This window comes from Pararge aegeria, chromosome 15, assembly GCF_905163445.1.
Source record: "Pararge aegeria chromosome 15, ilParAegt1.1, whole genome shotgun sequence".
Taxonomy (NCBI): Eukaryota; Metazoa; Arthropoda; class Insecta; order Lepidoptera; family Nymphalidae; genus Pararge; species Pararge aegeria.
In genome coordinates this window covers 15,379,240-15,402,775 of record NC_053194.1, presented here as the reverse complement: position 1 = coordinate 15,402,775, position 23,536 = coordinate 15,379,240, and the positions used below count along the sequence as shown (strand labels likewise).

The following is a 23,536-nucleotide window of genomic DNA, read 5'->3' as shown; positions in this document are numbered from 1 at the left end:
TATAAAACATATATATTTATTACGAAAGATAAAAAAATGTTTGTCAAAAATCTCATGTAGGTGTAGACGATGTAGCAGTACGCTGCATTCGAAATTTACGCGGGCGAAGCCGCAGGGCATATCTAGTAATACTATTTAAAGCCCACCACCCCACATTGGAGCATAGTGGTGGGTCTTAGCTCTATAACCCTCTCCTTATGAGCTGGGAGACATTAATAGGCCGAGGGTATGTTTGTGTATACCTAAAGTCTACATTGAGTAGGTATCCAATTACATTCTCCTTACTGAAGTTTTCGCAGAATCCCAAATAAGCGTAAAATAAGTCAATTAGGGCGCTCATTGCAAGCACAAACAGACCGACGGCGTGTCATTAAAGCGATTATTATAATTTGCGACTAATTCGTTAATTTTCATACTTAAGAATGCGTTTGGACTTTTATGGATGTTAAGGTTATAATTGCAGTTAGTTTAAATAGATAACCTTTTAATACAACTGCCTCGTTGGTCTAGTGGTTAGTATGTTTAACTAGAAATCATGACGTCCTGAGTTTGATCCCCGGATCGGGCAAAGAGTTGTTAGGATTTATCTATTAAAATTTACAGTAGGGGTAGGGAATTGCTTATGTCCATCGCGATGCCTCGGAGTACACGTAAATACGTCAGATCAGGCTCATAGCCTAACTAGCATGTGAAAATTATGGTTAAAGTTTATTAACTCGCATTGGAGCACCGTAGTGGGTCTACGCTTTTAAACTGTCGTTCTCGTTGAAAAATTATGGTGTCAATGGCAAAACGACGTCCAAAATATGAAGAGATTCAACGTCATTAAGAAATACAACCAAACGAAAATTTGGTTGTATTTCTTTATGATGTTGAGTAAACCTCAGAACCCTGTCATTACATGAGACTAGGAAATAAACAAATAAAAAGAAATAGTATAGTGTTAGATCTCTAATGAATTTTTGACGACCTCCCTGGCGCAACGGTGAGCGCTGTGAATTTAAGCAGGTAGCCTCGGGTTCGATTCCCGCCTGGAGCAAATTTGGAATTTATAATTTCTGAACTTTCACTGCTCTGGCCTGTTGGGACGTTACCACCCTACAGACAAAGACGTGCCGCTAACCGATTTAGTGTTCCGGTGCGATGTCGCGTAGAAACCGATTAGGGGTATGACTAACATACTCCTTAACAGGTTAGCTCGCTACCATCTTAGACTGCATCATCACTTACCACCAGGTGAGATTGCAGACAAGGGCTAACTTGTAGTGGAAAAAAAAGTGTAGTGTAGTGGATAAAATAATAGGTAGATGAGTTCTAACGGTCGAGCAGCTGTCATAAACCTGTCATAGAGCATACTTATTTAATAGAGAAAGTGATCAGTGCATGTTCTAAAGTTAAACCGATATGACGATAGTTGAATGACTTCCATAAGAATGCGACATTGCACTTAGATTGTGTTATGCAAGAACACATAATAATCTGTTTGGGGCGTCTAAACACGCGGTTTATAAGTGGATGCTGACTTCAAGGGTGTGGCAAGGAGAGGTTAATTATTATGTTCAAAATTCAAAATTCAAAATTCAAAATTCATTTATTTCAAGTATTCCTAATATAAGCACTTTTGAAACGTCAAGTCTGTCTGTTTGTAGTGATTCTACCACCGGTTCGGAAGGCAGACTCTACCGAGAAGAAGCCGGCAAGCCTAGCCTAGCTAGTTCAAAGAAATTAACACACGTTGGAAAATGGATTACTGACCCACTTTGCCTTTCCATGCCTTGGAGACCACGGAAGGCTGAGCTGTTGTTATTAAGATTTCTTAGGCGTTACCTGAGAGTCGAAGGTAGCCTAGGTTTAGTCTGATAACCTTTACTGACTATGAGAAGGCTATGAGCGAGGTTTAATACCACTGCATGCACTTAAGAAGATTTTGCAGACTTGTTTATTTAATGGTTGTTCTTGTTGTGCACTTTACATTTCGCATGCTCAATAGTAGAATATGAAGGAATGTTATCTATACTTATAATAAAATTGTAACCGGAAGATTTCTGTACATTTAATATATTTTGAAAATTTTGACCGACGGATGCTTTATAATCGATACTGAGTCCAAAACAGATTTTTATTTAATTTTTGTCTGTCTGTCTGTCTGTCCGGGCATCACGTGAAAACTACTGAACGGATTTAAATAAAATTTGGTATACTGGTAGCTAGTATTCAGGGTCGACATATCGGCTAATTTTTATCCCGATAAACAATAAGTTTCCTCCGTGAAACGGGATGAAAGTTTTTATCAATTTTACTTCATAGCTCCGTTAAATTTGAACCGATTTTAATTATTCTTTCTTTATTTGAAAGTGTATACTAACAAGCATGTATTGTGTAATTTTAATGAAGATCTGATAAATATTGTTGGAGATAAAGGACATAACTCTTCACAGATACTAGCAAGTCGCAAGGCATATGGCAACGGTTGAATGCATTGCATGCGTACCATCCTATTTCTGTAAATTGGCTGAAATATAACGATGGTTTCTATAGATGTCATGTTGACTTTTAAGTCACAAAATGCAGCGGGCCGCCCGGCCCATATAAAATTTGATTTTGACTGGTAAAGATAAACTTAACTTAACTTTAATGATTGTAGACAATTATTTTTTTTTGAGCTTAAAAAAAGATGGATATTTTTTAAAGTTATCAAAGGAACTTACAGCTAATTTAAGAGAGCGACTTATTACATAAAATATTACAGAAACAGATATGGCGATAAAAAAAAACTTTAAACTTAGTATTAAAAAGATTGTTGACATAGTAACACTAGTAAGAAAAATATTACTTTAATGCCTTGCCGCTTACTGCTTGCTCATTTCGTGGCCTCAGGTCAAGAGAAAAAAATTGTGTAAAAAAAAGTCTGGCTGCCAAGTAAATTACATAATTGGTGTCAAGAAACCTCGGCTGTTTAGCATTACAGAGTAATTGACATTTAACGTCATGTTCATGTACTATTTTTTCTTGTTGCAGGTGAGGAATCTCTTTTCTTGAAAATGTCTTGCCGGAATGTTGAGCAAGTAACCTAAGGTAAGATTTATACTATACAAGCTCTTGCCCGCGATTTCGGTCTCATTTATTTCATTTATTTAAAGAAAGAAGCCCACCAACCCGGAGCAGTGTTTTGGGTATCTGCTCTTAACCATCTGTCCAATGAAAAAGGTGCCCAACAGTGGGACGTAAACAGGCTGATGAAAGAAAGGGGGATTCGTTTAACAGGACGCACATAGGATTTTTTTCCGAAAAAAATAAATCCATGTCCGTCTCCAGAATCCAGACAGAATCTCACACTGATAGGTTTAATTTTACTCGAAAAACGAAGATATGCACAAAACAAATAATTTACGATCTACGGTGACGGTATGAAGAATATTACAATTGTACAATATGTATGACTGTAACAATATTAATATTAGAAGTAAAAATAAACTTGTAGTGCAGTTTACTAGGCTGCATAAAATTAGTAATTCATTTATAACAAATTACCAGATGAAATCCCTGAGATGTCTCTTAATAAGTTCAAAGTTGATATAAAATGTAAGCTTATAGAGAAAAATCCTATTATAATATTGAGGATTACATGTATGATAAAAAAGCTTGGGTATGAATTGCAATAACTTGATAGCTCAACATTAACTACACTGTGAGATGGTGATAACAAAAAAAAAACTGGCCAAGTTTGTTGTGGGCTCTTCTTACACCAGCAGGGCTAGCACGGGCAGGAGATATAAATTATATCCCCCGATTATATCCTCTATCAAGGGATATAATTATCTTTTCCCCTTGCCAGAGCACGGCAACAGGGGAGAGGATAAATTTATCCCCGTTTGACATTTCTCGTGGATATATATCCCCCGCCCATAGCATGGGAAGAAATGAAAGGGGAAAGACTATCCTTTTTTGACATTTGAAAGAGACAATTTTATCCCCGTCCTTAGACGTGGGTTTAAAATCCTGTTAACGAATTAAAGTCGAAAAAAACATGTCTCGTGCTTTCTGGGGCTCTTATTATTCAAGTGAAATGGAGAAATCTGAACGAAAATTACACCGGCGATCTATACGTGACGCCAGTAATCCGTTCGAATTTCCCGATGCAGAGTTCCAACACTTGTTTCGGATGGGTAAAAATTATGTGCTGTACTCGTGCGAGGACCTTAAAGAGGCACTAACCACTAAATGCTGTCGATGGACTACCAGTGCACATAAAAGTAAGTTGTTATTAAGTACCTAAAATCACCTTGTGCAAAGACATCATCTATATATGAACATAGGTTTAAAAAAAAGCATGGCTAATCACTTTTTGTCTAGGTTCTCACATCTTTAAGGCTTTTAGCGGACGGTAGTTATCAGCGGGGACAGGTCAAGACCATGGCTGTTGCTCAAACCACAGTCAGCAAATAACTGACCCAAATTACTGGAGCTATTGTCAGTATGTGAGTATATATAGGTACTTACTTCCTAATAATTCTCATTAGTAAATATAAATCCCATCCTGTTCAAAGTGCAGTGATGTGATAACTAGTTTTCACTTTATAGCCGAGTGCCCCTTGTACGTGTTGGTAAGATGGGAACTACAAGGTAAGGATAGAATAAGTGAAGAAGACCTAGCAAACCTCACCTTAGGGGATATTGTTAGGTTCACCACAGAGACTGGTAGGTTTCAGGGGGGACCCTGCCTGGACACCAGTAAAACCTGTGTCTCAAACATGGGGAATAGGGTGGAATGGTCCTTACATAGGACTGATCACCCGTCTGGCAATGCCAGACATCCCCTCATCAAATATAGATATACTTACTTTAATAATAAAATTATTAGTCAGTACTTAGTACTTCAGTATAAGTACATAGCAAAGATATTCAATGCTAGGTACTTTAATTATTTTTCATTTCATTTTAGACCAAAGTAGATATTATTCCCGGGAACAGACTCTGGAGATCCACGATAGATGTTCAACTGGTAAAGACAAATTATTTAGATCTAGAGTTTATCAAAAACTTAAACAATCAAGTAAGTTAATAATTTTAAAATATGTTTTACAGATTGTGGTGTGTGTCCATGACCAATTCATATTTATTAACTCTAAAGTAAAATATGAAAAGATACAGCTGTATGAAAGTAGAATCGGACAGTACTACATCTTATGTATGTTTTAAATAAAATGTGCAAACTTTCAAAACTTTACTTATTGTTGCCATTTACTAGTATAAAAGGGAAACAATGCAAATCAAAAAAAGTTACACACCTACCTATATCATTATATTATACTCCTCATAATTACCTAGAAATTACATGCCTAGGATTCTGGTGCATATGTTGTATACGACTAGTCTGGTAAATTATTTATATGAATATACAAAAAACAATGTCTCATTATAATAAAATTGTTTATTTGAGGAATTAGTACAAAAACTTGGCAGTAGATACTGTATTTAGTAATGAAATATAAGAAAATACAAAAAAAAATGTCTGATAAATTATTTAACATGGGCATGGGTTAATCATCACGTCGAAATTACAATGTAGGATTGTGCATATATTTCTATTCAACATTTTATTAAAATCTTGGAGAAAATCTGAAAAAGCAAAACAAGTAGGAATTAATTTACATGTTTAAATAACAAAGTAGAATTTTATTGGGGACTCAGGCTATGCTCTAGGGCCTTGGATGATGACTCCGGATTTAGAAGCTGCACCAAATAGTTCTGCAGAGAAGTACACAAACTGGCACTGCCAAGTAAGAAACTGTGTGGAAAGGGCCAATAGGTACCTCAAAGACACATTTCGCAGCTTGGGGATTGCCTGGGTGCTTCATTACAGTCCCGAAAAAGCATCTCCACTTATATATGCCTGCATAACACTTTATAATATTATGCATCATTATAGGCGTGTATTGTAAATATATACTTTAAATAATATTTAAGTTCCCATAACTTATTATTATTGGGCACATTAATGTTTGGTAATATTATAAAATTATATCTTATAATAATGGTTCCTTATAAATCATTGATCCTGCATTTTCACATACAATTTGCCCTACTAATTTGGGTCAACAGTATTGAGCATAATATAATTTGTATATTTCAGAACTCTAATGGAGCAAATGACAGTAAATTTTGTAAATACGAGCGAAGAACGACATCAGACATCAAATATGGATCAAACAAGATTGTTAACAGTTGCTCGACAAAAAAGAGAAAGATTTATAAATACATATTTTAATTAATAAAATTTCTAAATTAACCTTTTCATCCTTTTTAATTTATTTTTGTGTGATAAATGAGCATCCTGCATTCTTCCATCTATACCTACTCTGGAAAATAAATAAATTCTTCACTTGGTTGACTTTACAGCAACATGTATACTATGTATATGTTGCCTGTGGTGCTGCGTCCCCGTGCTGTTGCAGCTTTTTTAATGTCCTGCCACGTCTGCAAATAAAAGAAAAATTATGCAAGACTTGTTTGATGCCAACAACACTAATAAATAATTTAAATTTTTTGCACTTGCTTACTTTACCGCAAAATTGACTTAACTGTTTCCACTGATTGACCGTCCCGTCTGGCCCATGCTCCTTCAGTAATGACTAAGATTTGCCACTGGGAGTCTGCCCTTTTGGCTCCTAAGAGTTCCTGTGAATTCCCCAGTGGCAAGGTGGTTGTGGGTTGGCATGAAATCTACCAACATTTGCAATTGTATTTTATTACTTCTTGATCTGAATAAACACAAATTTGTCAACTAATGGGCCATAGAAAAAGGCAAGCACAACTTTAAATAAAATAGTACAAGATCAATAATTTGATATGTAAACAGGATTGGATCTTGATGATTAACGTCTCTGTTTACTTTCACTGTAAAACATTCATTCATTAGGTACGCTTCTAAATCAATAGGTAGTCACTTTTTCAAACATTTTATAATAGAAGACTTACATTTTTGCACTCATTTTATTTTCTCGAAAGGTAGGTTTTATACCACTTTGAAAAATCCAGAATAAATAATATAAACAAACAGCCGCAGACGAGGAACATTTATAGATAAAAAAAACAATAAAAAACTTAGACAACTAAAACAAAACAGAAAACGAAATATTTATTTGTCAAAACCATGAGCACAGATTAGAATAATTAATTTGTGACATTTACCGGGGGTTCGTCTTTCCCCTATTATATCCACCGTGGATATATTGTCCACCCGTGTGCCCATGCTCGGGGGGTGGATATAAATGCGTGAGGGGATAAACGTTATATCCTTTCCCCGTGGAGAAGTGTCCCCCGCCCATGCTAGCCCTGCAGGGTGCGTTTGGAACCCCCTAGCTTTAGTTTTAAGTTAACGAATGCAGTTATCATCATCACTAACATTAGTGTAACATGTTAAATGTATTAACACTTCATAAGTGCCTGTGATAAGGTCTACATGAATAAAACATTTTTGATTTTTGAATTTTGATGGCGGCGCAACGTCAGTGTTCGACGGTAGACGACAAAATGACCCAAAACAAATGTGACAATTGCCTTTTGTAAGAACATTGCACCCCCTTGTTGCTAGGTTGGAATTGATTCCTAACAGAATTTAACAAGAAGAAAGGTGAAACCGCGGTCTATGATACCGATTACATAAACGGTTATCTTCAAAAACTTCGATGATTTAACGGCTTTATTGAAAGTATGCCTTAAACGAGTGACAGCTATACTGTTCTAATGTCGTAATTGTGTATCTGTCATACCGCTTTGTTGTCTATGGTATCGGCTACTTTCATCAAAATACTGTCGGGCTGCATACCGATTGTTATTAATACTTTTGACTTAAGAGTACGCTGGCCAATAGTTGCTTTTAGTGCGTGGGTGTGGCAAAAAAGTAAACTTTAACAACAGTCTTTCTATTTTATACTTGTTTCCAATTACCATCTGCTTGGTTCGTCAATTAAAACTATAAAAATCTCAGTCTATTAGCCCACTATTAGTATTGGCGTCTTGTAAAAACTAACTTTTTTTTACCCACAATATACCCCGGCGCAGTAGCGAGCGCTGTGGTAATGTAATCCCTGGGTATGATCTTCAGCAGAGAGAAGCTTGCATCGGTGTAGGGCATAAGCGGGCAGATGATATAATCTGGATAAATCTCAATTACGATTGATAAAAAACTTAAGTTTTTGTTACCTTTACTAGATTTTCTCCATTTTATATCATCTGCTAGTTTATTGCACACCCAGTATGCACGTCCATATCATCAAGGTCAATTAGGAAATTTATTATATATAAATTTTCTCTGGCTTAGTCTTGATTCAGAGGATGTTTTGATTTATTTATTTAGTACAGTAGTAAAAATATATACAAATACATAAAATGAGTACATGCATAAACGGAAAGGTATATTGCCTTTCAATACAAATTACATATTAAATTCGACATATTGAAAAGCGATTATCAGATTAAGATTGTAAGAAAAACCCGTGGTCAGCGCAACCTTAAATGCAATTGCGTAACAAGCTATGTACAATACAGGTTCAGTAATCGAACAAGTTTGTTAACACATATTAATTATTTGTGACACATTCAAAAACTCGATGGTTTTATAGACCGCTACAGCTTCAAAGAGTTATATCTATGACTGGCTGATCCCCACAGTTACACTCGCGCCGCTTTACCAAAAGGTGGTAACGTGATTTTAAATTGGTCACTACCCCTATATATTGGCGTTCTATGTTTGGCCAATTTCCTAACTAATCCAACGAAAGCGGAGACCAATTTTCTAACTATCCCAATTACCTATCAAGTTTTGCTTGACCCAGGAACCTGAGCAAAGAAGAGTGTTGAAACCTGACCAGATATTAGACCTCCCCTACGTTCCGGAAAATATTTTTATTTGTTAAGCGAACTGAGCTACGCGAACTAATAACGTGGTTTCCCTATAAGTAAACCTCGTTATTTGTTTATTTGCTCAAGATTAAGTAGCAAGGTAATAAGGATTGATATTTTAGGCTTAAAAACGATAATGGAAATTAATATTTTTTTTTCAACATTAAATGTGCTGCTGTGGCTTATTTATGAAACTTAGGTTATATTTATTTTATTTATTTATTAACTCATCACACGTAATATACATCACACCCAGCCGTTAAAAAAATGTATGCTTGGTTAGTCTAATAGATAAGTATATTGACATTCACAATTAATGCTACAACATCGTTACTTATTCACATTACCATTTAGAATGAGGGTAGACCGACAACGATAAATGTAAACACCTTTTGTTGACGTTCTATATGGTTTCCCGCTTTACTAATTTACTAAAGACGTATTTTACTAAAAAAAATAGGTTTTCTGTGAGTCTGGGCCATTTGGATACGCCAATAGACGATCTGTTTAGCTTGCTTTACAAATACCATTATTTCATGCGAAAATCTAATTATTACTTAAATTAAATAAAGCCTATTGTTAGGATTTTAATTTAATTAGCTTTGTAATTTCCACTTGTTTGTTTGTTTTTTTTTTAAATTTTTATTTTAATCTTATTTTTGAACGAGAAGGTCACCCTCCGATTGGTTAACGCCGGTAGACGCTCAACGGCGGGAACCAATCAAATTGATTGGATCCTGACTGAACGGCTGTGAGTTTTTGGCGGGAAGGGGTTTTTGGTTGCTTGGCGGGTTGGTTCGTTCTGGCGAGAGTCGAAGGGTGATTCGAGAGGTGGTGAGGTATATCATATTGTAACAATTACGACAGCTTGAAAGTAAATTAATAAAGGGATAATTTTATATAAATCTATATCTTTTCCTGGTCTCACCGTTATTTTACTGCTACTACAATAATATGTTACCTCAGAATTAAATATTATAAGGTTTTGGGAAGGTGAAAGAATTATTGAAATCGGTTCAGTAGGTTCAAAATGTATTGATTACAAATAAATATTTCGTCTATAAAATACTAAGCATCGATCTTGTAGCTTAAATTACCAAATCTTCTTTTCGGTCAAGTAAAAAGCAATTATTATTGTAACAAAAATGTCAAAGGTCTAACACAGAATGTATATTTACACAAGACCTCTGACATTTTTATATAATGACCCGTGCAGTGTTATTTTAATTAATTTCTACCACTTAATCTGTGTGTCAAGGACTTTGTTCACACTGCCTGCACGTGTGTCCGCACCTTAGCTGGTTTGAAAAGTAAAACTTGCTGTACACTGCAGAAAGTAATTTTGTACTTAACTTTAATACTTCTTTTGGTGCGTTAGGAAAAAAGGATGAGAGTAAATTTTTACGATGCGCGCGCTCATCGTCACTAAAAACCGACACCCTGAAGTTAGCTATAAGGTTTGACAGTTTACACTTTCAATTGTCAAAGTCTGCGGGCGCATGCCGGTGATTCGATTGGTTCAATTGTACATAAATCTCAAATTTTAATGTTGGTTGTCCGATAATGACTCTATTAGTTTTCCAAATTTATTTCAAGGTTATGTCCATTTCTTTAATTATATAGTAATATATTTTTTGTGATATTTAAATAAACTTTATTTAACTTACTAAATAAGTAATTGATAATGCGTTATAATAAAACTTTCAATGTATTGAATACATAACCTACGAACGTAGAATAAGGCGAAAGATGAAATTTTTGAAAACATTTTTAATTTTAATCTTGTTACGCCAAAGGAGTGTAACTTCTAACGCGTGTTCATATACACACACGTTTTTTTTTATTACATTACAAGTTAGTTAGTAAGTGATGATATAGTCTAGAATGGTATCGGCTAACTGTTAGGGATCTGGCAGTTATATTTAACCCGTACCACTAGCGTATCGGAACGCTAAATCGCTGAGCTAGCCACGGTAGAAGCCTCCCACCAGATAAAACCAGAGAAAATAAAGAAGACACTAGCGTATCGGAACGCTAAATCGCTGAGCTAGCCACGGTAGAAGCCTCCCACCAGACAAAACCAGAGAAAATAAAGAAGACACTAGCGTATCGGAACGCTAAATCGCTGAGCTAGCCACGGTAGAAGCCTCCCACCAGACAAAACCAGAGAAAATAAAGAAGATATACATTCCTAAATTTCCTCTGCCGTAGAACGAACCTGGGACCTCCTACTTAAATTTACAGCGCTCACCGCTGCGCCGGGGAGGTCGTCAAAATTTTATATATATTTAAAAAATAGTTCCCGTCACGAAGGTGCGGCATCAACGCAATTGTCTAATTCGTTGGTAACCTTGTGTTTTATTGTACCGCAAGCCGTTACACACCCGAAAATGCCATTGTGAAGTTTTGAACTGTTGTTTTTACTTCGTTGTTACATAAAATACTAATTGGGGATGTTATATGTAATATATTTATATATATATATATTTATATATATATTATAGTTATATTTATATATATATATATATTTTATTTATATTTATATATTTGTATAATTTTTAAATCTTATTTATTGCACCACATACCTCTTTTCTATGTTTTTTCCTTTTACGCCATTGGTTGCCTGGAAGAAATCGCTATGTAGCGATAAGGCCACCAAAATGGTACTCTCTTGATTTGTATTTATATCTTTGTAACTACTTTTTGTTTCTTTGGTGTACAATAAAGTGTATTCATTCATTCATTCATTCATGGGTTTGCTTGAAAAATCTTAATGTTAGTATTCCAGAAAAAGCTAAGAAAATGAAAACGATAACGTGTTTTGTTTCGTAATGGGTTAAATGTAATGGATTGAGTCATGAGGATATTACAAATTAATTTCTACCTTTTACAAGCTTTTGTCCGCGATTTTGTCTTTTTTGTTTCACTGGGATAAAAAATATCCTATGGCCTCCAGGATATAAGTAACGAATAAACAATCAAAAGAATAAGAATATTTTTAAAAAATACGTGCTGTTTAGAATGGATTTTTTTATCACCATCCAAGGCTTACAAATTGAATATCACTACTGGATATGGGTCCTTTTTCTTATGAAAGATACATAATATAGAGCTTAGAACCGCCATCCTCCTTCAATGCAAGTTTTTTTTATAAAGCACTAACTGTTGCCCGCGACTTCGTCTGCGTTTGATTTTGTTTTTAAAGTATTCAGTATCGCTAAGCCTTAAATGAGTATAGTAGTATCATGTGACTGTCAATTAATTAAAGACAAATAATTTGCAATAAAATAAAATTGCGACTATAATTAAAGATCTAAGCTATCCTATCTCTTAAGTTGGACCAGACTGCTCACGGTGTGCCAATTTAATTTAAAATCGGTTCAGTAGTTTAGGAGTCCATCGCGGACAAACATCGTGACAGGAGATTTATATATATTAAGATTATACAATTATTTTTCATAAACTAATTTACACAAATGCATGTAACGTATAATAAAAAACATAATAATATATTATATACCATATAATAAATACTAAAACTTTCAATGTATTGAATACATAACCTACGAACGTAGAATAAGGCGAAAGATGAAATTTTTGAAAACATTTTTAATTTTAAAGAGTAAATAAATACTATTACGCCTTCAGTTGGACAAATAATAACACAATAATCACATATCATGGGCAGTGGCGTGCATGCACTAAGTGAGCAGATGATATACAATGAAAAAAATCTCCAGTATGAGTTATAGAAAACTTAAAGATCGGCATTGTTAAATTATAAAATGCCTACCATTAAGTGATTATGACTCGTACTGGAGATTTCCTTCATTTTATATCATCTGCATACCCCTTGCATACGCTCTATGCACGCCAGTGATCATGGGATTCCGCAAAGTAATGCTTGCTTCTATCCAACAATGCCCATTGTGTAAATTAAATTAAATACTGTCCGCAAGAAATAAAAATCTGAAATATCAGCCTGTCAATACATAATTATTAATGATGCTCGATACAAAATATGATCACTTGTTTATTCACAACAATCATAACACACTCGTTCTCTTGTACCCGAGGTGTGGTCATGACCCCCTTTCATGACGCCCTAGTACTATTGTGTTTGTATCTGATGATCTATGTACACATCATTTGACTACCAGCTTTGCCCGTGGCTTTGTCCGCATTCACCATTTTATAAACCAACTAGCTTTTGACCGCGGCTTCGCTCACGTTAAGTTCAATTATTGATTTGGTAAATTTTAACTGCAAAGGTTAAAAAAAAATGTTTAGATGCTAATAGAAAAATATGAACGTAAATTACTTAAAGTATCAGAGAACTTCATATACACTTTCATCCCCTATTTGATGCCTTTGGAGTTGGAATTTTTAAAATTTGTGAAACGCATTTTCTTTATTTTCAATCGAAAACCTAAAATCAAAGTTTCATGGATGTTAAAAAATAAATTGATAAATGAAGAATTTTATACAAACTTTCATCCCCCATTTAACCCTTTAGGGTTGAAATTTAAAAAAATACTTTCTTAGCGGATACCTACGTTGTAATAACTATCTGTGTGCAAAATTTCAGCCCGATCCGTCAAGTGGTTTGAGCTGTGCGTTGATAGATCAGTCAGTCAGTCATCTTCGCCTTTTATATATATAGATATATTATATATCTCTGGACATATACAAGGCCCACCGCGATACACTCTTGCCGCGGTTGTCGTACGGTGCGACTTAGGGAATAACTTATACAACGGAGAGTGGGTAACAGCTCGATGCTGCTCATAACATTCGATGTGTTTACATTTAACAGTATACAGCTTGTCCTAGCCTTCAACAATCCACTGCTGAGATAAAAGCCTTCCACAATATTGCCCATAAAAACCACGCTGGGGGTACGGTTTAGAGATCGTGTTAGGTGCAGTGGCGTGCATAGAGGGTATGCACAGGGTATGCAGATGATATAAAAGGAAGAAAATCTCCAGTACGAGTTATAAATACTTAAGGGTAGGTTTTGTTATAACTCTTACTGAAGATTTTTTTCAGTGTGCGTGTAACCTTTACGCGCGATTGAAGTAATACTTTTATTATTGTTTATTGATGGATGTTCCTGGGACTCCGCTATTCCATTTATTATTCACTATCTCATTTTATATTCTATTTAAAATTCAATAATATCACTTTGAAGGTTAGATCAGCACATGTCAATATAACCCTGCCATTGAATATTATAGAATGTCGCAATCGTCAGAAAACCTTTTAATAATTTATTACTTTTGTAATAAATAAACAAGTATATCTAGAAATTTTCAAAAAACTTTAAAATCATTTTTTTAAAACTGTTGAATTTTTATTCACTTTGTTATTCAAAATTGATCCGTTTGAAAATATTTGAAATAAATAATCCTAATTGATTAAGATATTTGTCAATAGCTGGCGTATAAGCCAAGAAGCGGGGAGTATATGACAAATACTTACGACCAAACCAAATTATTATTTTTAAATAGCGGAAACTACACAGATGTCTGATGAAAAAAATCTGAGTTACTCCCTAGTCGCGCGTAAAGAAGTTTTACTTCAAAAACAAAAAAAAATACACCCAAATGAGAACCTCCTCCTTTTTGTAAGTCGGTTAAAAAAGAATTACCTACTACTACTAGATAAGCAAGGTGTTACTTACGAGTCAAGCAGTCAAAAAATGTGGGTATAATTTGTCGCGCCGACACTTCATTCTGCAGCCATATTTGGAATGTAGGAAATGTTTTCACTTTTGAACTATTGGCACGGAATGTAATTGTGCCCAATGACCGATGTAAGCTCGCCTACGCACTATTGATTATTTGTGACCACTTATGGATAGCTGTATTGTATAATAGTACGCCTTTTTAACCAAATCCCTTGAGGCTAAAACATTAATTAGTTACCTTGTTATTTTTATTATAATGAGTTATCCAATGTCCGGTCATGAACGTTCCGTTACAACAACAAAAAAAAAAAGAACACCCGACTAAATTGCATGTTGCAAACGAGGGTTCCATACGCGCCCTGGTTAAGCCAAGAAGCGGGGAGTATATGACATATACTTACGACCAAACTAAATTATTATTTTAAATAGCGGAAACTACACAGATGTGTCTAAAGAAGTTATACTAAAAAAAGTAAAAAAAAAACATTATACTCTACGATATATAGATCTATCTGATCCCAGATGCGAGATTTTTAATTGACTGATGATATGCTTCAAAGATTCCAAAGGAAAACAATGCCGTATTAAGCCTTGACCGATCCGAGGTTTTTGATGGGAAGAAGTCGATGTTTTAATTCGATACAATCTGTTTGTAAACGTTGTCAAGGTGTTGCCTAATTAATCAGACGCTATTGTATTTATATTTATATCGCACAAGGCAGTTAAAATTGGTGTCAAATGACAATAGTTTGTTATTAATTGATATTAGATGTTAAGAAAGTTTATCTCGGTAGCTTGTCATTTTACAATTTGTATCTTAAAGTGTCATTATTACGTGTTGATAAATTTAGAAAAGAGTGAACCACTTAGCGGGCTTATTTGGCATCATTAATATTTTAGTGTGAGGATTACGATATAAATGTAAGAAATTCGTTAATATAATAGAGGGTCTAACTTTCAAAACACATGTAGACTCAGTTGAAACTGAATTTGGAACAGGTTCTTTTATTCTAATACAAATTAGCCGACTGCAATCTGACAGTTAATATATTATTAATGGCAGGTATTAAGCCCATATGGTATCTACACACCAGTGGCGTGCACTGGGTTTTTGACTAGGGTATGCATAAAGCAGCAGTTTGGCATAAAATGGTAAAATTCCCCTCCAATACGAGTTATATTAAAAAAATATGGGTATGCAGTGCTTTTGCGCATGTATGAAGTGCACGCCACTGCTACACACCCGGCACGATATTGTTTTACTTTAGGTTTGCTTAATTTAACTAATTTTGATAATGGGTGGGAAGCTATAAAGTGATATTTACTGTATGTTACGGGTAAAAATAACTCAGGGTCCAACGAATTTCATGAAATTTAGTATTCAGGGGGTTTCGGGGGAGATAAATCGATCTAGCTCGATATAGATCGATATATATATATATATATATATTCTTATTATATATATAGATATATATATATATATATAATAAGAATCTCGGAATCGGCTCCAACGATTTTCATGAAATTTAGTAGTTTCCGCTAGTTATTATTTATATAAGCACTTTTTAAACGGCAAGTCAGTCTGTTCGTGGTGACTCTCCCACCGTCTCAGAAGAAGCCGGAAAGAAAAACATATTGCTCTTGACTAACATCGTTTTAGGGTTGTTTAACTTACCATCTTCATACTATCGAAATTATAAAAGCCCGTGTTTTTGCTAGTGCTAAAAAAACGAGATAAAATAAACTAAATGGAACTCAAAAGAAATTCGCAACAGTTATTTTTTAAATTATTTTATTTTACTTCAAGTTAGCCCTTGACTGCAATCTCACCTAGTAAGTGATGATGCAGTCTAAGATGGTAGCGGGCTAAGCTGTATAGGGAGTATAGGAGTCATTCCCCTAATCAGTTTCTACGCGACATCGCACCGGAATTCTAAATCTCTTAGTGGCACTTATTTGTCGGTAGGGTGGTAACTAGCCACGCCCAAAACCGCCCTCCAGACATCTCGTTTAGACTTTAGTTTTTATATCATTGTTTCGTTTTATTTTGTATAACCGCCCATTACTTTACTTTAGTGACGTATGTTGCTGTTTTCGAAAGTCAATTAAAAGTAACGACATTGAATTGCTAAGCCGAAAAAGGTGCGATTGATTCGTGACCGACAGATACAGACGATGAAAGCGACCCGCTGTCCCACATGCATTGTTACATTTGACAAACGATTAATTATTTTGTATACGGCTGAACTGTGTTAGTTGCACAACTTTGTATATAAGTCGACAGCAGACTATAATTGGCCCACAGTTGGGCATATGTTTGCTAACTCATAGCAGACGGGTCTAGGAACTATGAACACATTCGTCGTCCTATCTACCTACATTCGATAGCTTATACCTTAAGCTAGCAGGGTTAGCAAATGCGCTCTGGTCTAAGTAGCGCCCACAATAAGCTGAGCCGAGTTTTTTTTGTTATCACCATCTCACAGAAAATTGATTAGCGAGGCGGTTACCACGAAAAAATATTAAAACCTATTCGCTGAAAAGTGATTGACACGTACCGTGTAGTTAGATAGCTATTGATCACTTGCCTAATCGGAGTTAGGTTGTCTAGACACGGTGTCGGTTACCACTTGTTAAGAAATGTGCAATGCATACATATGTATTAATTATGAGCTGAAGGGTGTTGAGAAATTAGTTTCGTTTAAGGACTTCATTGACAATATGCGTGGTGCATGCTAATGGGTGATTTCTGATGACGGAATATGGATTCAATATGTATGTGTATGGATACGAAGTGAAATGAAATTTATTCGCTGAACATGAGGGTGTTATTATAATAACATTTCTTCATATTCTACTATTAAGCATGCGAAAATAAAAGTGCACAACAAGAAAAATCATTATACAGGTCAGATTATACATGAACAATCATTATACGATGATAGCCTAGTCGTTAAGACTTCAGTTTTCCCTTCGGAAGGGGCCGAGTTCGCTCTCCGGCATGCATATTTCACATAACCGGCTACTCTGTGAATGAAATAAGTGCGGTGGACTTCAGACGCCTTTGAGAACATTATGGAGAACTCTCAAGGATGCAGATTTCCTTACGAAGTTTTCCTTCACCGTTATAAACAAGTGACATATAATTGCTTGAAACGCATATTGCTCTGAAAGGAGAGCAACGGCGTGCAACTTCATACATGCACAAAAGCACTGCATACCCCTTTTTTTTTGGCGTTGTAAAAAAGCTTTATTGCTCCCACTGGCGCATGCAGCACAATGCTGAGCTGGCACCTTTTTTCTAGGTTGTGCCACACATAACATATGTGGTGTTGTGAATATTGTAATGTGTGGCGCAATGTAAAAAATAAATGTTTCTTTCTTTCTTTCTTTCTTTCTTTCTACCTCCGACCCTTAGGCAGGACGGAGGTTATGTGGCACTCCCCCCTCTTTAGGGCGTATACCCAAACCACCACCTATACCACGGCATGTCCCTCTTGTTGGCTTTGTTAGACGCCCGGGGAACCCGTTCTATACCTCCCGAACGAGCTCTGCCTACCCTAAAACTTTTATATTACTCGTACAGGAGGACATTTTTTCCATTTTATGTCATCTTTCTGCTTTATCTCTACCCTGTTCAAAAGTAAGGAGAGTAGCATAGGCTTCTGTTAGTGTCTGGAAAACCAACGGTTTCGGTACGGGATTTGTAAAAAGTGCAGGTTAATACTATAAACTACAAAAGTTGTGAGGAAATATGTCACAATATTCCAGTGTTTATATACTCATGACATTTGGGATGAAAATTGCAGTTTTAGTAATGTAAGACGATACAATAGAGTCAGTCGATACCCGTTACTTTTCTCACGCAAATAGCTGATGCCAGCTAAATAGGAATGCACCTTATTGTTGCGATGCAAATGTATCACTAATCACGCGCATATATTGACTTTCAAATCATTAGCGTTCAGAGAAAGAGCCGTGAAGCCTTCGAGGCCGATCTTACAAGGAACTGAAGAATTTATGTAAATAATTAATTATTTATTTAGCCTCATTTTGTTCTACTGGGATTTTATGTGCGCCTGGTATAGCGGGTAGCATTTTTATCGGGTTTCCTAATTCCGGGACGGGACAAGAATTCTTAGATATTCTCAAAATTAGGCCCTAGTAAGGAAATTGCTTTTGTCCAAACGTGCTTCGGCGAGTATGGGCCAATAAGCCATTGGTCCTCGTCACGTCATTAATATCAATAGTCACAATTTTTTGTAATAATAATTGACGGGCTAATCATTCATCTTTGGAAGTAACTATTTGAGAAAACTTCGATAGCGCGAAGTAGGATCTTGTGGCGCCATCTATCCAGGTCATATCTAGACCCCCACATGCCTGTAGCAGTAGAATCTATTGTACTAAGTATGCCGGATTAAACTAAAAATAAGTAAAATGAAAACAAGTCGTGCCAGCGCCATGCTAATTCCCTGGTACCTGTGAATCGTGATGGAGCGATACTCGCGCCGTTACGCCTAATTAACTGTCCCCAACCGTACGCCGTCTATTTACAATCTTAATGTGGTTGCTTTTTTTAATACAACTCTTTGAGGTCAGCAGGGAATCGCTAAAAGTCATCATCATCATATCAACCCATTACCGGCCCACACAGGGCACGGGTCTCCTCCCACTATGGGAAGGGGTTAAACCCTTAGTCCACCACGCTGGCCCATGCAGATTGGTGGACCCCACACTCCTGTGAGAACATTATAGGTGTTTCCTTCACCGTTGAAGCAAGTGATATTTTAATTGCTTAGCACGCACATAACTTACGAAAGTTAAAAGTGCGTGCTGCGGTTTAATTTCAGTCCTCCGAGGGTGAAGTCGATGTCCTACCCAATCGGCTACTACCCCTCCTCACCGCGCCAAAAATATCAATCATCGTTAAAAGGAGTAATAATAAATAAAAACATTTTAATGAAATTAAATTACACTTTATTGTACCTACACCAAAACTCGACAAAATATTGTAACAAGAATACAAATTAACTAATGTTAGTCACGTAAATCGCTAACAAGCGATCTCTACTAGGCGACCCAACAGCTTAAAGGTAGCATATAGAGTTACGAGTTTACACGGAAATAGTAAAAGAGTACACAAACAACAATATATTTAAACATTAAATAATTTAAACAGTATCTAATTCAATCAAAGTTGTCAACATTTTCTGAGCATGATCCGGGGCAAAAAAGGAGACAAGAGACAGTATGTTTTGGAGGACCTTATAGCCCAAATGGCTAAACGAAATATTGTATGGAAGTGTGTAATTTCTGAAGTTATATCTATAAAACTTGGTTTTTGAGCTTAAAATAAGAAACGCTTGTTTCACAGTTTTGATAATACCACGATAAAAGTCCAGGATTATCCATGCTTTTGAAGTGATTGTAGTTCCAGAACTTACTATTTCATATGCACGCGTTCTCGCTCGAATTTAGCCCCGGAGGTTCTAAGAAAGTCTGATCCGTTTGTATACCTTGAATATTAATACGAACGAAAGCGAACCGGAAGCGAGGAGAAAACATATATACAAACATACACACATAACACGTTGTAAGTAAATATGCACCTACATTCGTAGGTAAATATATGCATTCCTTTTACAGTATGGCTGTGGTATGTGCTTTTACGTAACGTATAATAAATCGTTAAGTAATATTTTGGGAGCAGTAGCTTTAGTACAAGATGTGCTCGCTTGCAATCGAGGAGTCATTTTCGAGTATTAAACTCTGTATCGTCACAGTAAAATTGAACTAATATCACACGTTTTAGAGTCTCAAATCCTGTACTTCTCATTTGTTTTATAAAAAGCCGGAGCTAAATAATTGAAGAATTAGAGCTTTAAAATAATGTAAATAAGATCTATTTTAATCCGATGTTCAAATACGAAAACGACCCATCCATTGCGAGCGAGCAAATCTAGTACTTAAGGCTGCAGGTTTATGTGTATTGAGCTCAGTGAACTCACGGGTGCAGTGAGGTGTACTACTCGATATGTCATCCAACCGGGCTGGACCTTACGTGTAATGTCTCCGTATAGGTTAGTTGATACTCGGTAGGTACGTATAAGGGAAGGATTGATTGAGCCCAGCGCATTAACAGTCTTATTTTAAGATATTATCCATCCAGTTATTTCCCACGGATCCTGCGTTCGTTTCCTTTCAATTTTAAAATCGGGAGCCGTGAAATTGTTGTTTGCTGTTACAGGGTATTAAAACCTCCGCTGAGAATAAAAGAGAATATAAACAGTACGTTATGAGAATTGGATTAAAACTCCTTACATAAAAATATGAAAGCAATAATTAAGTATGTTTTCCTATAGATGAGAAAAAATTTACGCGTAATAAAATAGTTTCAGTATTATTTTGTAAAAATCAAAATTTAAATTAAACATAATGCATTGGAAAATTAAGAAAAAAAAGTCATAATTATGTTTGAATAACGGACTTCGTTGTCATAATCATGACTATAGTATGTTTCCATACTGGATTTGTCGTCGGATGAAATTCTTGGTATCCTTATTCTCAGATAATAATCAAGTATAATAAATATAACATTATCTGTGCATTTTCCCATTATCAAACGTTGTCAGGTACCTCCCAGCGAACGAAAAAAACATTCGCTGGTAACTCGGGAGGAGAGTTTTCTCGCAAAAAGTTGCGGGACATGCTTTTAATCCATCCTTAATATTATAAATGTGAAAGTATGTTTGTTTGTTTGTGCTTACTTTACGCCCTAAGTAAGCAACCAATCGACTTAATTTTTGGCATAGAGTTAGTTGTAAGGACGGATAGTAACACAGGCTACGTTTTATTCCCGGAAAACAAACGGTTCCCGCGTGATTTGTAAAAAAACCGTAATTAACGCGGACGAAGAGCGTGGGCAAAAGCTTATTTATTAACATAAAGAAAACAGCGGAAGTTTAAAAAGTAATGCAATTAAGAAACACACTATCTCCTCTGCAGTTAAGGTAATAATATTCACTCAATGAATTAAAAAAGTGTGAATACGATATAACCTTTTAAATCACAGAGGCCGTCCAAGTTCCACCGACATGATTGACTACAAAGAAAGCTTTTTACCATCATAAAAGTTCTTAAGTTCTCCGCCATTATTAATTTTATTTCCCTCGACCATCCCGGAAGACAGCCACTCGATAATTAAGTTTAATACTTCTGTGAGAAATCAGAGAAATGTACAATTGTATAAGCAATTTCTACAATTGCTTGTTAATAGGGTTTGATTTGAGTTACGAGTGTGACGTCAATGTTTTTGTGTATTCCGACAATAGCCTCGTTGGTCTATTGGTTGGCATGTTCGATGTCGCATCACGAGGTACTGGATTCGAATTGCGGTGAATTTTCATGAGTTGGATCCATTTAGGTTTTTATGAAATTTGCAGACAAAAAAAAACTAAAAATGCAAATAACTTATCACTTATCACTCTACATATCGATCTCTTCTAGGCAACGATGCAAAGTTAGTATAGTAAATATTGTAAACAGCCATTTTAAATATACATAACAATATAATATGTATCATTTTATACATATCTTAGAAGTTTCCTTACCTAATTAATGTAAGCAAGTTGATTTGTTACGCACCATTTTTTTAGTGTCGATTTCGCTTTGGGCGACATTAGCAAGTGTAAACTACGTTAGATGTAATAGTAGAGTTAGCAAAGAAAAACACCGAATCCTTTGTACTTTGGTCTCATTACAGCAAGGTGACTGTAATGTCTTGACAGAGATGTACAGTGATTAACTAAATATGTTTTGCTTGACACGGGAAAGGAACTGTCATGATTGTTAGCGAATGATGTTTACACTATTTACGAAGGACGCTCAATAAATATTGTTCGGTCTTACAAAACGTTGTATCAAACGGCAAAAATAAGACTAAATAATGCTTGCACTGTCCCGCTAGTCTGTGCAGACAAATTTTCTGGATCTGTCATTGTGACTTTAAGGATTAACAGATACAAATTATTACCTATATAATGAAGCTATCACTTTTTTCCAAACCTTATTCTACATTAATTGGAATCGGCAAAAAATGTCTTCTTTTTCCACTCACTTCTATTAGCTGTCATCTCACTATCCTATCCTATTCTTTCGGATTCTTCTTAATAAGAAAAAATAAATTTGAAAATAATATTTTCTTATTTTTTTTGCTGATCGTACCATCAACTGATCGCTTCACTACTACCCCGATTCAGATTGCTATCAGCTTTGCCTGCGGCTTGCTTGATTCGATTTCGATTCATTTTGTTGTAATTATAACGAAAGTTATTTACGTTTACCGTTATATAACACGCTTTAAGTATATGCACACATATATCAACAGTTTTTACAATACATGGCTGTCTTAGGGCACTTAAATACTTAAAAAACTGTTGTGTGTAAAAATATTCAATGCAATCCCATAATCGATAGCCGTATTACCGTATCAAAAATTTAAGAATACATTGAAAAAGTCGCTATTGAACAATGTATTTTATTCAATTGATAAATTTCTGCAATTTAAGCCTCACAACTAAATAGTTTAAATATAATTGACGAAATTTTGTATGTTGGGTATGCCTGATATGTTGCCACTTTTTGTTTAGTTCAGAACATTATTCATACAAATAAACACACTTCATTCATTCATTTCATACATAAGGACGGTTACTTGACGAAATTTTGTAAATTTTGTATGCTTATTTAAATCCGCCAATTATTAGTAAAAAAATAAAAGCTGCTGGAAAATCCTACTCGCTCATGATAGAGAAATATGGAGATACACTCTCCACGCTTTATCTCCACGGTTTATCGAAGACCCCAACCTGGCGTATTGGTGATAAGTTAGTTAGCGCGCTTCTTTCCGAGACTGAGAGTCTTGACTTGCAGTCAAGGACT

General features: G+C 35.5%; 1 protein-coding gene across 2 annotated transcripts in view; it reads left to right on the top strand.

Moving 5' to 3' along the window:
• Positions 1–23,536, top strand: part of LOC120629812 (axoneme-associated protein mst101(2)) — a 216,721-nt gene that overhangs the window by 103,217 nt on the left and 89,968 nt on the right. Inside the window, exon 2 of one of the 2 annotated variants that reach the window (XM_039898868.1) lies at positions 3,019–3,075. The exons of the other annotated variant lie outside the window; for it this stretch is intronic. The gene's annotated coding sequence lies outside the window, so the exon portion shown is untranslated. The remainder of the gene's footprint in view (positions 1–3,018; positions 3,076–23,536) is intronic. 2 annotated transcript variants of the gene reach the window in all.